This window comes from Felis catus, chromosome B3 (genome assembly GCF_018350175.1).
Source record: "Felis catus isolate Fca126 chromosome B3, F.catus_Fca126_mat1.0, whole genome shotgun sequence".
Lineage (NCBI taxonomy): Eukaryota > Metazoa > Chordata > Mammalia > Carnivora > Felidae > Felis > Felis catus.
The window spans coordinates 24,943,249-24,955,290 of record NC_058373.1 but is presented as its reverse complement, the minus strand read 5'-3'; the positions used below and the strand labels follow the sequence as shown (position 1 = coordinate 24,955,290).

At 41.2% G+C, this 12,042-nt stretch overlaps 1 protein-coding gene across 4 annotated transcripts in view; it reads left to right on the top strand.

The window, feature by feature from the left end:
- Positions 1-12,042, top strand: part of ATP10A (ATPase phospholipid transporting 10A (putative)) — a 194,489-nt gene that overhangs the window by 94,474 nt on the left and 87,973 nt on the right. The window lies entirely within an intron of this gene.

Genomic DNA, 12,042 nt, shown 5'->3' with positions numbered 1-12,042 from the left:
CAAAACAAAAATGAAAACAAAAACAAAAACAAAAAAAAAAAAAAAAGAAAGGGACATGGTCCATGTGCTACCGGGTCTAATGATTTAAGGCAATGGGACCAATATCTAGATGAGTCAGGCTTGTTTACTAGCAGACTCCCAGTAGCAAAATTGTACAGAATTCATGGACTGGAAGCAGGAAGTCAGCATGCATGGCCTGCCCAGACCCTTGAATCTGAGGATAAGGCACTTTGTGATGACCTTAGGACCTTAAATAACATAGCCATTTGGTGTCTGGCAAAAGGAAACAGATAATGGGACTTCAAAATAAACATATAATTTAAAAGTTGGTGCCAAATTGGCATTATCCCAGAAGTAATAGAGAACCCCAGTGTTTCACACGAAGCTCCCATGGTAACAACTCACCTTTGTTCAGCCTCCCCTGGTGTCAGACTTTACCATGCTTCTCACATTTGTAGTAGCACAGACATTTTAGAAGCCACTTCACACATTTTAGAATATAAACCTTGTGAGATAATGATTATCACACCCTTTTATAGACCAGAAATGGAAAATGTGAAGACAAGAGATTCTTCTAAGACACACCATCCTTGGCTCCCTGAATCAGCATAGAGCTGGGAGGCAGTTCTCAGTTCTCTCACCTCCTGAGTTGACATGGATGGGGGGATTTTCCAGCATCCAGGCCTTTGCTTTTGCATTGGGCATCTGTTCTCGCTTTGCATGCTGCCTTTCTCTCTCCCTCCCTCTTACAGACACACACTTGTTCTGACCTGCAGCCCTGCCCTTGAGGCTGCATGCATTTAGTCTCTATACCGGTAGAAATTTCTAGTTCATCTATAACATTTGCAGTGATTTCTGCAGAATTGGGAGTTCCTTAGCCTGATAATTTTATATAAAAATATTTTAGAGACTAAATTTTGTGATTTTTCATTCTTTTCAGCAAATATTTATTGAGCACCTACTGTACTTCAAATGCAGTTCTAGACATTGTATTGATCAAAAGAGGCAAACCTCTTCGCTCTCATGATGCTTACGTGACCTGTATAAATAGTGATATGTGCCGAGGGGTAAATGAAAAAGCACAAACAGTGACGTGTAATGTCAGGTGGGTGTTAGAATTTTGGACGGGCATGGGGTGAGGCAGGGCAGGCCTCCCCCAGGATAGCAGGAGAGTACAGACCTGAGATCTTGCTGAACGAGCTATTTCAGTGTCAGGGAGGAACCTTGAGGGAATGACTTCTGTGTTGGTTAATTTACTGAGAAAAAATGTTCCTCCAGTTTGTCTCTTGGGTAGACCTGTGGGGTTATTATACGGGCTACACCCACAGGGCCATCTGCTTAAGGCTGTTTGGAGTAGTGATTGTGAGGCTTTTGGGAAGAGCTGAAATCACAAGCCTGCAGTTGCTAGCTAGCTCTTCCCAGATGTGTGTGGGTGTGTGCATGGGCATGTGCACGTGCATGGGCATGTGCACGTGCATGGGCATGTGCATGTGTGTCTGCTGACTGCTCTCAATGAGGAAGAAAAAATGAAACTAGTATGGGAACTTTCCTAGACTGGGGGGAATCTGAGAAGCACTAGTCTAAAAGATGTGCCTAATATCTAGACCTGCACTGATTCCAAGACAATAATGTGGCTTTACCTCCGTTTTGCATATATACTTTTACTAAATTCTCAGCAGTATTCTTAAGTGCCAGGCACTTCTAGGCAGAGTTTCCTTTACAAGGGAGAGCTAGGCCTCCCCCAAGTTACTTGACAGAATTAAAGGAGCTTAGAGAAAATCACTTTATGTAGGAGGAGACAAAGTTATTATGTAGGAGACAAACTTATTATGTTGTATATTTGTTTGTTTCCTCCCAAATTATCTCTACCACAGGAAAACCAGAGGTGAAAAAGGATGGTTTGCAAGATCTTTTACCAAAGCTGTTTTTCCTTAAGCTTTTCAGGTTGTTAGTCTTTAACTAAATTAGCTACATGCATTGCTGTGGAATATGAAGGAGGAAACAATCTATCATCTAAGTGGAAAACAAAGACAGCTGGCTGGGTGTGTTAATTGAAAAGGTCAATATCAAGTCTTTACAAAAAGATTCATGGTTTTCTTTTACATATTAGTCACTAAACTCATAATTTATACTGTGGGACATTTTCATTCCCAAACTTAAACCAGATACTTTAGTTGAAGAATAGTAAATATGTAACAGGAAAGCCATTAGGAAAGATTACTTTGAGAACACAGCCATATTTAGACTAAAATTTCAATTCCAGCAAGTATGGATATTCAAAGTAATTTGGTTAGGTCGGTAATATAATAATCTGAGATATACCATAGTTTATAATATCAGCTGTTTATACTTCATGGGGAACATAAATTTGGCTATATAATAAGATTTTGTTTCTTTGTTTCTAATCCTAGTGACTTTGCCACAGATACTTTGCCTTGAACCTGTGGTCTAGCAAATCCCTGCTCCTAGAGAGTAAAGCACTATGATCCTAAGGAGAAAAACTAAATGCCATGAAGTTGATAAACTAGGCTAACCTGACATGTTAATACAAAAAAATCTTATTACATATGGAAACTTGAACATACTTTTTTTTAAACCTTTGTTTATTTAGAGAGAGAGAGAGACAGAGAGACAGAGAGAGACAGAGAGCAGGGGAGGGGCAGCGAGGGAAAGAGAGAATCCCAAGCATGGGGTGCCATCCCACAAACCATGAGATCACGACCTGAGCTGAAACCAAGAGTTGGACGCTTAACTGACTGAGCCACCCAGGTGCCCTTGGAAACTTGAACATTCTTTGTATACATTTAACTTCACATTTTTATGTGGTTGGAAGTGGTCATGTGTTTATTCCAGGGAAAAGACAACCAAAGCATTAGTAGGTTTTTGTTCTATTTATGGTGGTATGTGATGTGAAATGCTATTTTTCTCTTTGACTATATTTTCATTGAAAACAAAAGGATAATTCTAGCTTTACTAATTGTTAAATTGCATCAGCAATTGCAAAGAGTTTGAGTTGTATGTGTGTATCTGTTTCTGAATTAGAAATTTCTTTATGAGATCTATCCAGTTAACACTCATAAGTGGGTATGGATGTGTATGTTTACGGGTGAGAGTGTGTGCATATGTGTGTGTGCACACGTGTAAGCATGAGGATGGATGAGTGTGTTCATGTGTGCACACTTGTGAGTGTGTGAGTGTGCATAGGCATGTGTATGTGTGTGAGAGTATATGTGCAGGCATGGCTGTGGGTGTTCAAAGAAGAAAGCAAAACGAGGTGAAAGGTCTTGAGTTATCACTTTCTGTTACCTTGAAGAGAGAATAAATACTGTTTCCTAGACTAAGACATGATGTTCTGGAAGCAGATTGATCTGTAAAAGCACATTCCTGGAGAATCTGGAATTGTCAGTCTGGTTATGGAGCACCTGCTATGCACTGTGAGCATTAGGTGGTGGGTGTCCGGACAGTTCACTCTCTGCTCAGCGGACTGGGGAATACTTTGCTCCTTGATAGGGTGTGTGTAGCTGGTGTCATGTCCCTTCCACTTGTTTTGTGAAAAGAACCCCCAATGAAAGGAAAACCCCTATTTCCGCAACATGAAACTAGTCACCACACCCTGATTGCTACAGCATTTGAATTCTGTGAGCTATTCTAATTTTGTTGCATGTGTTCCTCCAATGAAAAGGCAGTACTTTGGTTCTCATTTTGGTATTAGTGCTTCCTAGGATTTCCCCTCTTCACAAGTGGGACACACCATATATACATATGTATACACAGAGATATATGTATACACATTTGTACTCTCATGATGATATTAACATAAATGACACCTTATAAAAATATCTGTCTTAAGAACAATACTTCAGGGGCGCCTGGGTGGCGCAGTCGGTTAAGCGTCCGACTTCAGCCAGGTCACGATCTCGCGGTCTGTGAGTTCGAGCCCCGCGTCAGGCTCTGGGCTGATGGCTCGGAGCCTGGAGCCTGTTTCCGATTCTGTGTCTCCCTCTCTCTCTGCCCCTCCCCCGTTCATGCTCTGTCTCTCTCTGTCCCAAAAATAAATAAACGTTGAAAAAAAAATTAAAAAAAAAAAAAGAACAATACTTCATAAAACACTGTTACCTACTTGGATGTGGATGAAGCCATTTCTCCTAACATCTAAATTGGGTTTCAACTGTGATAAAATAAATTCAGGGCTTTTTAACTATTTCTAATGAATAATCTATGTTGTGAAAGGTACCCACAGATGTGATTTAACAGAATTTTAACTGAGATGAGATGAGACCTCAAGCAAACTTCTTTAATTCGTTGGTTTTCACTGAAGTTATTTTCAATAGTATGTCTGTCAGGTTGCTGTATGCTCTCCCTTTCACTTTTATTTACTTCTAAAAAATTTTTAAAGTATATTTATTTTCAAGAGAGAGAGAGAGAGAGAGAGCTTGAGCAGGGGAGGGACAGAGGGAGAGGGAGACACAGAATCCGAAGCAGGCTCCAGGCTCTGAGCTGTCAGCATAGAGCCTGATGTGCGGCCCGAACCCATGAACTATGAGATCATGACCTGAGCCTAAGTTGGACACTTAACCAACTGAGCCACCCAGGAGCCCCTATTTTTTATTTTTAAAAATGTTTGTTTGCTTGCCTATGTATGTATGTATGTATGTATGTATGTATGTATGTATGTATTTTTGAGAGAGAGAGAGAGAGAGAGAAAGAGAGGGAGAGAGGGAGAGAGGGAGAGAATGAGAATGAGAATGAGCAGGGGAGGGGCAGAGAAGGAGGGATAGAGTATCCAAAGGGGCCTTTGCACTGACAGTAGCAAGCCTGATGTGGGGCTTGAGCTCATAAACAGTGAGATCATGACCTGAGCCAAAGTCGGATGCTCAACTGACTGAGCCACACAGGTGTCCTCCCCCTGCATTTTTAAAAAGAGTGTCATTTCATTGCCAGTGACAAAAGTCTTACTCTTCAGTTCCAGAGAGTAAGCACTTAGATACATCTGCATGCGGTTTTATAAGTTAAGAATTGGGCCAAAGCTTAAATCATTCTTTGTCACATAATACACACACACACACACACACACACACACACACACACACACACAACTTACCCAAAGAAAAATGTCTTCATATGGTTTTTGTGTCTTTGAGAGAAAGGGGGAAAAACTTGGTTCTCACTCACCTGTAATGACTCACTTTTTAGCAGTAGTTCCTGCTATAGTCCAAAAATGAGCGTTTTTGTTCAGTTGGTAAAAAAGGCCAACTTCAAAGAATTGTGGATTTTGGTTTATTTTGGATGAGACTTCAAACAGTTGGATTGCTTATGCGGCCTTTTTCAAGTGTTTGGTGTCTTGACCACGAGGCCGGAAATTTTGTTGAGGACAGACTTGTGAGGTTTATGTCTTCACCTTGGCCCAGTGAAGCTGGAGTTGGCCATGGAAATCCTTCTCTGGTATTCTGCGTGTTGGCCTTTCAAAACTAACAGTGGGCAGGGCAGGGGAAGGTTGTGCATGTAAGGCTGGGTTCAGTTGCTGAGACTGGAGGTATGTGATGTGTTCATCTCAAGTATTAAAGTCCAGAGGCTTGGGGACACGTGGATATGCAAGGCAGGAGCCCTCTTGCCTGTTCTGAGTATTCCTGCACATCATGCACCCTTGGGAGCCTGGGGTCTTTGTGCCAGTCTGCTTGTAAATCACTTGTTGATGAGAGATCCAGGGGCTGGCACCACCTAGAACCTGGGATTGGTGAGAGTTCTGTGTCAGTGTCAGAAAGTTTGTAACTCTTCTGGTAAGAATAACGAGATTCCCCAACCCCCCATATCCTGGGTAATAGTACCAGTTAGTACTCATTCAGTGCTCACTGTGTGTTAGGCCTTCTTCTGAGTCTTCACATGACATTGATTCTTCTAATTTTCTTGATGACTCTGTGAGGGAAGTGCTGTTGTTACTCCCATGTAACAGATGAGTAACTGAGACACAGAAGGACTCAGCCCCTTGGCCCAACATGGGGCAGAGGGAGAGGTGAGCCAGATTTGGGGCAGACTGGTGGGACTCAGTCCCTGGTTGTGAGGCCCACCCAAGGCCACCTCCAGAGACCATTACAACTATTGGTGTTTAGTGTTGGAATTGATATGGGACAAGTTGGGCTAATCCACAGCCACAGGAAAGTCTGGAAGAAATCATGAGCAACTGAAAGTATTTCTGTGAATCAAAATTTTAACTCATGGACTTGGGTAATTCTGACACTGGAACAGCAACACAGGTAGGTCAGTTTGAAAAGTTAGTTTGTAAAGGCAATGGTTGGTCACCACCTTGTGCTCGCTGACCTGCCTACATTGGGGGGAATGGAATTAACTAAGTCCCTGGGTTATCGAGAGCATGTAAGGAGAGCATGCCTCTCCTCTAGTAAGGACATACTGGCCTATGGTGGTGGCATGTTGGTGGCACTCACCAAGAAGTAGCCCCTTGCTGCTGTGGCCAAGCCTAGGTGTGCCAGTTCCCTGAAGCTGCAGGCCCTGAGACCCCACACAGCATGGGCCAGGTGCTAGCCATGCCGTCCTAGCATGAGTGCTCAGACTGCCCACTGTCCTGAACCTTGACAAGGAATCCTCCTGAGGAATGAGGAGGAAATGCAGACTTATGTCAGGGCTGGAAGGAAGGAAGGGGGGACCTGGTATCAGCTTTGTGATACTCCAGCCCTCAAACCCCAGTTCTGAGGCCTTGGGGCCCAGCACTGCATGGTGGTTCCTGCTCATTTCAGTTTCAGTTTGCAGGAGTTAGTGAGTATGCACGCATACCAGCTTACATTTCAGCATCAAGCTCTAGGTGGGGGGTTGGGGGGGTCTCCCAGCTGAAATCCTCAGGCAGCGATGGCTCAAGCTTTTCCTGAGGTGATTTTCAATTTCTGTGTAGATCATGTTTTAAATGTGTGTGTATTCATTTGCTGGAGATGCCACAACAAAGTACCATAGACAGAGTGGCTTAAATAACAGAGATTTCTTGTCTTTTATTTCTGGAGACTGGAAGTCTGAGATCAAGGTGTCACAGGGTTTGTCTCTTCTGAGGCCTCTCTCCTTGGCTTGTAGATGGCCATCTTCTCCTTATGTTTTCACATGGTCTTCCCTCTGTGCCTGTACACTAATCTACTCTTCTTATAAGGACACTAGTTGAGATTGGGTTAGGGCTGACCCTATGACAATTTTACCTTCATTACCTCAAGATCCATCTCTACATTCTGAGATGCTGGGAATTAGGACTCTAACATAGGAATTTTGAGAGAGGACACAACTCAGCCCATCACAGTGCAGTCTTCTGGTGAAAGTGATGCCATTTCTGCAGGTAGCATTAGCACGCTAATCACCTCAGATAAACCCACTGTTGCATTCCACATCCCTTCTCTTCCACTGCCAGGAGGAGGAAGATGCTTTCTCTTGAAGAACTTTTTTTTTTTAATGTGAAATTTATTGTCAAATTGGTTTCCATACAACACCCAGTGCTCATCCCAACAGGTGCCCTCTTCAATGCCCATCACTCACTTTCTCCTCCCTCCCACCCCCCATCAACCCTCAATTTATTCTGAGTTTTTAAGAGTCTCTTATGGTTTGCCTCCTTCCATCTCTGTAACTTTTTTCCCCCTTCCTCTCCCCCATGGTCATGTTAAGTTTCTTAGGATCCACATAAGAGTGAAAACATATGGCATCTATCTTTCTCTGTATGACTTATTTCACTTAGCATAACACTCTCCAGTTCCATCCATGTTGCTACAAAAGGCCATATTTCATTCTTTCTCATTGCCAAATAGTATTCCATTGTATATATAAACCACAACCATTCATCAGTTGATGGACATTTAGGCTCTTTCCATAATTTGGCTATTGTTGAAAGTGCTGCTATAGACATTGGGGTACAAGTGCCCCTATGCCTCAGCACTCCTATATCCCTTGGGTAAATTCCTAGCAGTGCTATTGCTGGGTCATAGGGTACTTCTATTTCTAATTTTTTGAAGAACCTCCACACTGTTTTCCAGAGTGGCTGCACCAGTTTGCATTCCTACCAACAGTGCAAGAGGGTTCCCATTTCTCCACATCCTCTCCAGCATCTATAGTCTCCTGATTTGTTCATTTTAGCCACTCTGACTGGCATGAGGTGATATCTGAGTGTGGTTTTGATTTGTATTTCCCTGATGAGTAGCGACGTTGAGCATCTTTTCATGTGCCTGTTGGCCATCTGGATGTCTTTTTCTTTAGAGAAGAGTCTATTCATGTTTTCTGCCCATGTCTTCACTGGATTATTTGTTTTTTGGGTCTGGAGTTTGGTGAGTTCTTTATAGATTTTGGATACTAGCCGTTTGTCTGATATGTCATTTAGCAAATATCTTTTCCCATTCCATCAGTTGCCTTTTAGTTTTGTTGATTGTTTCCTTTGCAGTGCAGAAGCTTTTTATCTTCATGAGGTCCCAATAGTTCATTTTTGTTTTTAATTCCCTTGCCTTTGGGAATGTATCAAGTAAGAAATTGCTGTGGCTGAGGTCACAGAGGTTTTTCCTGCTATCTCCTCTAGGGTTTTGATGGTTTCCTGTCTCACATTCAGGTCCTTCATCCATTTTGACTTTATCTTTGTGAATTATGTAAGAAAGTGGTCTAGTTTCATTCTTCTGCGTGTTGCTGTCCAGTTCTCCACCATTTGTTAAAGAGACTGTCTTTTTTCCATTGGATATTCTTTCCTGCTTTGTCAAAGATTAGTTGGCCATACTTTTGTGGGTCCAATTCTGGAGTCTCTATCCTATTTCATTGGTCTATGTGTCTGTTTTTGTGCCAATACCATGCTGTCTTGATGATTACAGCTTTATATAGAGGCTAAATTCTGGGATTGTGATGCCTCCCGCTCTGGTCTTCTTCTTCACTATAACTTTGGCTATTTGGGGTCTTTTGTGGTTCCATGCAAATTTTAGGATTGTTTGTTCTAGCTTCTAGGAGAATGCTGGTGCAATTTTGATTGGGATTGCATTGAATGTGTAGATAGCTTTGGGTAGAATTGATATATATTTTAACAATATTTATTCTTAACAATATTTATTCTTCCAATCCATGAGCATGGAATGTTTTTCCATTTCTTTGTATCTTCTTCAATTTCCTTCATAAGCTTTCTATAGTTTTCAGCATATGGATCTTTTACATCTTTGGTTAGGTTTATTCCTAGGTATTTTATGATTCTTGGTGCAGTTGTGAATGGAATCAGTTTCTTTGTTTTTCTTTCTCTTGCTTCATTATTAGTGTATAACAATGCAGCTGATTTCTTTACATTGATTTTGTATCCTGCGACTTTGATGAATTCATGTATCAGTTCTAGCAGACTTTTGGTGGAGTCTGTCAGGTTTTCCGTGTATAGTATAATGTCATCTGCAAAAAGTGAAAGCTTGACTTCATCTTTGCGTATTTTGATGCTTTTGATTTCCTTTTGTTTTCTGATTGCTGATGCTAGAACTTCCAACATGATGTTAAACAACAGTGGTGAGAGTGGACATCCCTGTCGTGTTCCTGATCTTAGGGGGAAAGCTCTCAGTTTTTCCCCATTGAGGATGATATTAGCTGTGGGCTTTTCATAAATGGCTTTTATGATGTTGAAGTATGTTCCTTCTATTCCGACTTTCTCAAGGGTTTTTATTAATAAAGGATGCTGAATTTTGTTAAATGCTTTTTCGTCATCGAAAACAATATAGAATCTAAAAAAACAGTAGAGCAGATCAATAAAACCAAGAGTTGGTTTTTTGAAAAAATAAACAAAATTGATACACCTCTAGTCAGGCTTCTCAAAAAGAAAAGGGAGAGGACTCAAATATATAAAATCATGAATGAAAATGGAATTATTGCAACCAATCCCTCAGAAATACAAGCAATTATCAGGGAATACTATGAAAAATTATATGCCAACAAACTGGACAACTTAGAAGGAATGGACAATTCCTAAGCACCCACACACTTGCAAAACTCAACAGGAAGAAATAGAACATTTGAACAGACCCATAACCAGGAAAGAAATTGAATCAGTTATAAAAAAATCTCCCAACAAATAAGAGTCCAGGACCAGATGGCTTCCGTGGGGAATTCTACCAGACATTCAAAGCAGAGATAATACCTATCCTTCTCAAGCTGTTCCAAAAAATAGAAAGGGAAGGAAAACTTCCAGACTCATTCTATGAAGCCAGCATTACTTTGATTCCCAAACCAGTCAGAGACCGAGCAAAAAAAAGAGAACTACAGGCCAATACCCTGATGAATATAGATGCAAAAATTCTTAACAAGATACTTGCAAATCAAATTCATCAGCATATAAAAAGAATTATTCACCATGATCAAGTGGAATTCATTGCTGGTCTGCAGGGCTGGTTCAGTATTTGCAAATCAATCAATGTGATACATCACATTAATAAAAGAAAAGATAAGAACCATATGATCCTGTCTCTTGGCGAAATTAATGCTAGAATCTTGAGCCCTCGTATAGTAGTCCCCCATTATCCATGGGGGATACATTGCAAGACCCCCAGTGGATGTCTGAAACCACAGACAGTACTGAACCCTCTATGTACTATGTTTTTTCCTATACATACATTCCTGTGATAAAGTTTAATTTACAAATCAGGCAAAATAATAGATTAACAATAATAGCTAATATTAAATTAAAACAATTGTAGCAATATACTATAATAAAAGGTATGTGAATGTGATTTCTCTCTCAAAGTATCTTACTGTAGTCACCGTTCTTGTGATGTGAGATGATAAAATGCCTGTGTGATGAGACAAAGTGAAGTGAATGATGTAGGCTTTGTGACATAGTGTTAGGCTGCTATTGACCTTGTGATGATAGGTCTGAAGGAGGAATATCAGCTTCCAGACCACAGTTGACTGTGGGTACCTGAAACTCTGGAAAGTGATCAGGGGGGATGAATGGTACTTCCTGCTTAGGCAGGATGGCTTTCTCTGGCTGGCTGCAGCCTGCCAAGAAAATTTATATTATTATATGTATATTAAATATTAAAAACTCTGTGAATGACAATGGAACAAAAAGAACAAGAATTGTACTATTGGGAAGATTTCAGAAATTTGGTTAGAGTACTTATACGTATTTGTGTATGTGTGTGTGTGTACACATGTACACACGTTTGTTGAAGTCAGTTAATAGTTAATGCCATGCCAGGACATAAACACTTCTTCCTAAGTAATTTGTCTTAGAAATAGGGTAAAACCTTCCAACTCTTGACTGAAGTCTTTTGATTTTAGAGTTTCCTTCAAGGAAGAGATCATTTCCATTGACAGAATATCTTATATTTTTTGTATTCACCTGTTCATTTTACATTATAAAAGTAATCTCAGGACTTATTTTACACCAGTAGTAAAAAGAGAACTCTTCTGAGGGTCAGTTTTATACACACACACACACACACACACACACACACATATATATATATGATGTTTGTTTTTATTTACTTTTGAGAGAGAGAGAGAGAGCTTGCAGGGAGGGACAGAGAGAGGGGGTAACAGAGGATCCCAAACAGGCTCCATGCTGATGGCAGAGAGCTTGATGTGGGGCTCAAACTCACGAACCATGAGATTATGACCTGAGCCAAAGCATATGCTTAACTGACTGAGCCACCCAGGTGCCCTTGAGAGTCAGTTTTGAAAAATGAGGCCTGACCTCAGGGTGGGGGGGGCAGAGGGTGACTCTCTTTGGGGCAAACAGGTGGGAGTCCAAGTCTCTGTGGCCGGCACCACCATGCTTGGCCGCAGTCAAGGCTTCCTGACCAACTCAGAGTTTGTGCTTCTGATTCCACAATCATGACATGAAAGGAGTAGGACACATTTGCTTTTATTCTAAGCAGATGAAACTGTTTCACCCCTCATTATACCTTTCACAAAAATAGTCCACAGTTAATGGTATTGAGTTGCCATGGGTGCAGGTAGCCTGGGCACTCCTTTTACTCACCACCCACCACATAGCTTAGGAGGCCCCACTGACCTGACCATTCCCTTTGTCATGGCTGCCCTTCTCACTTCATC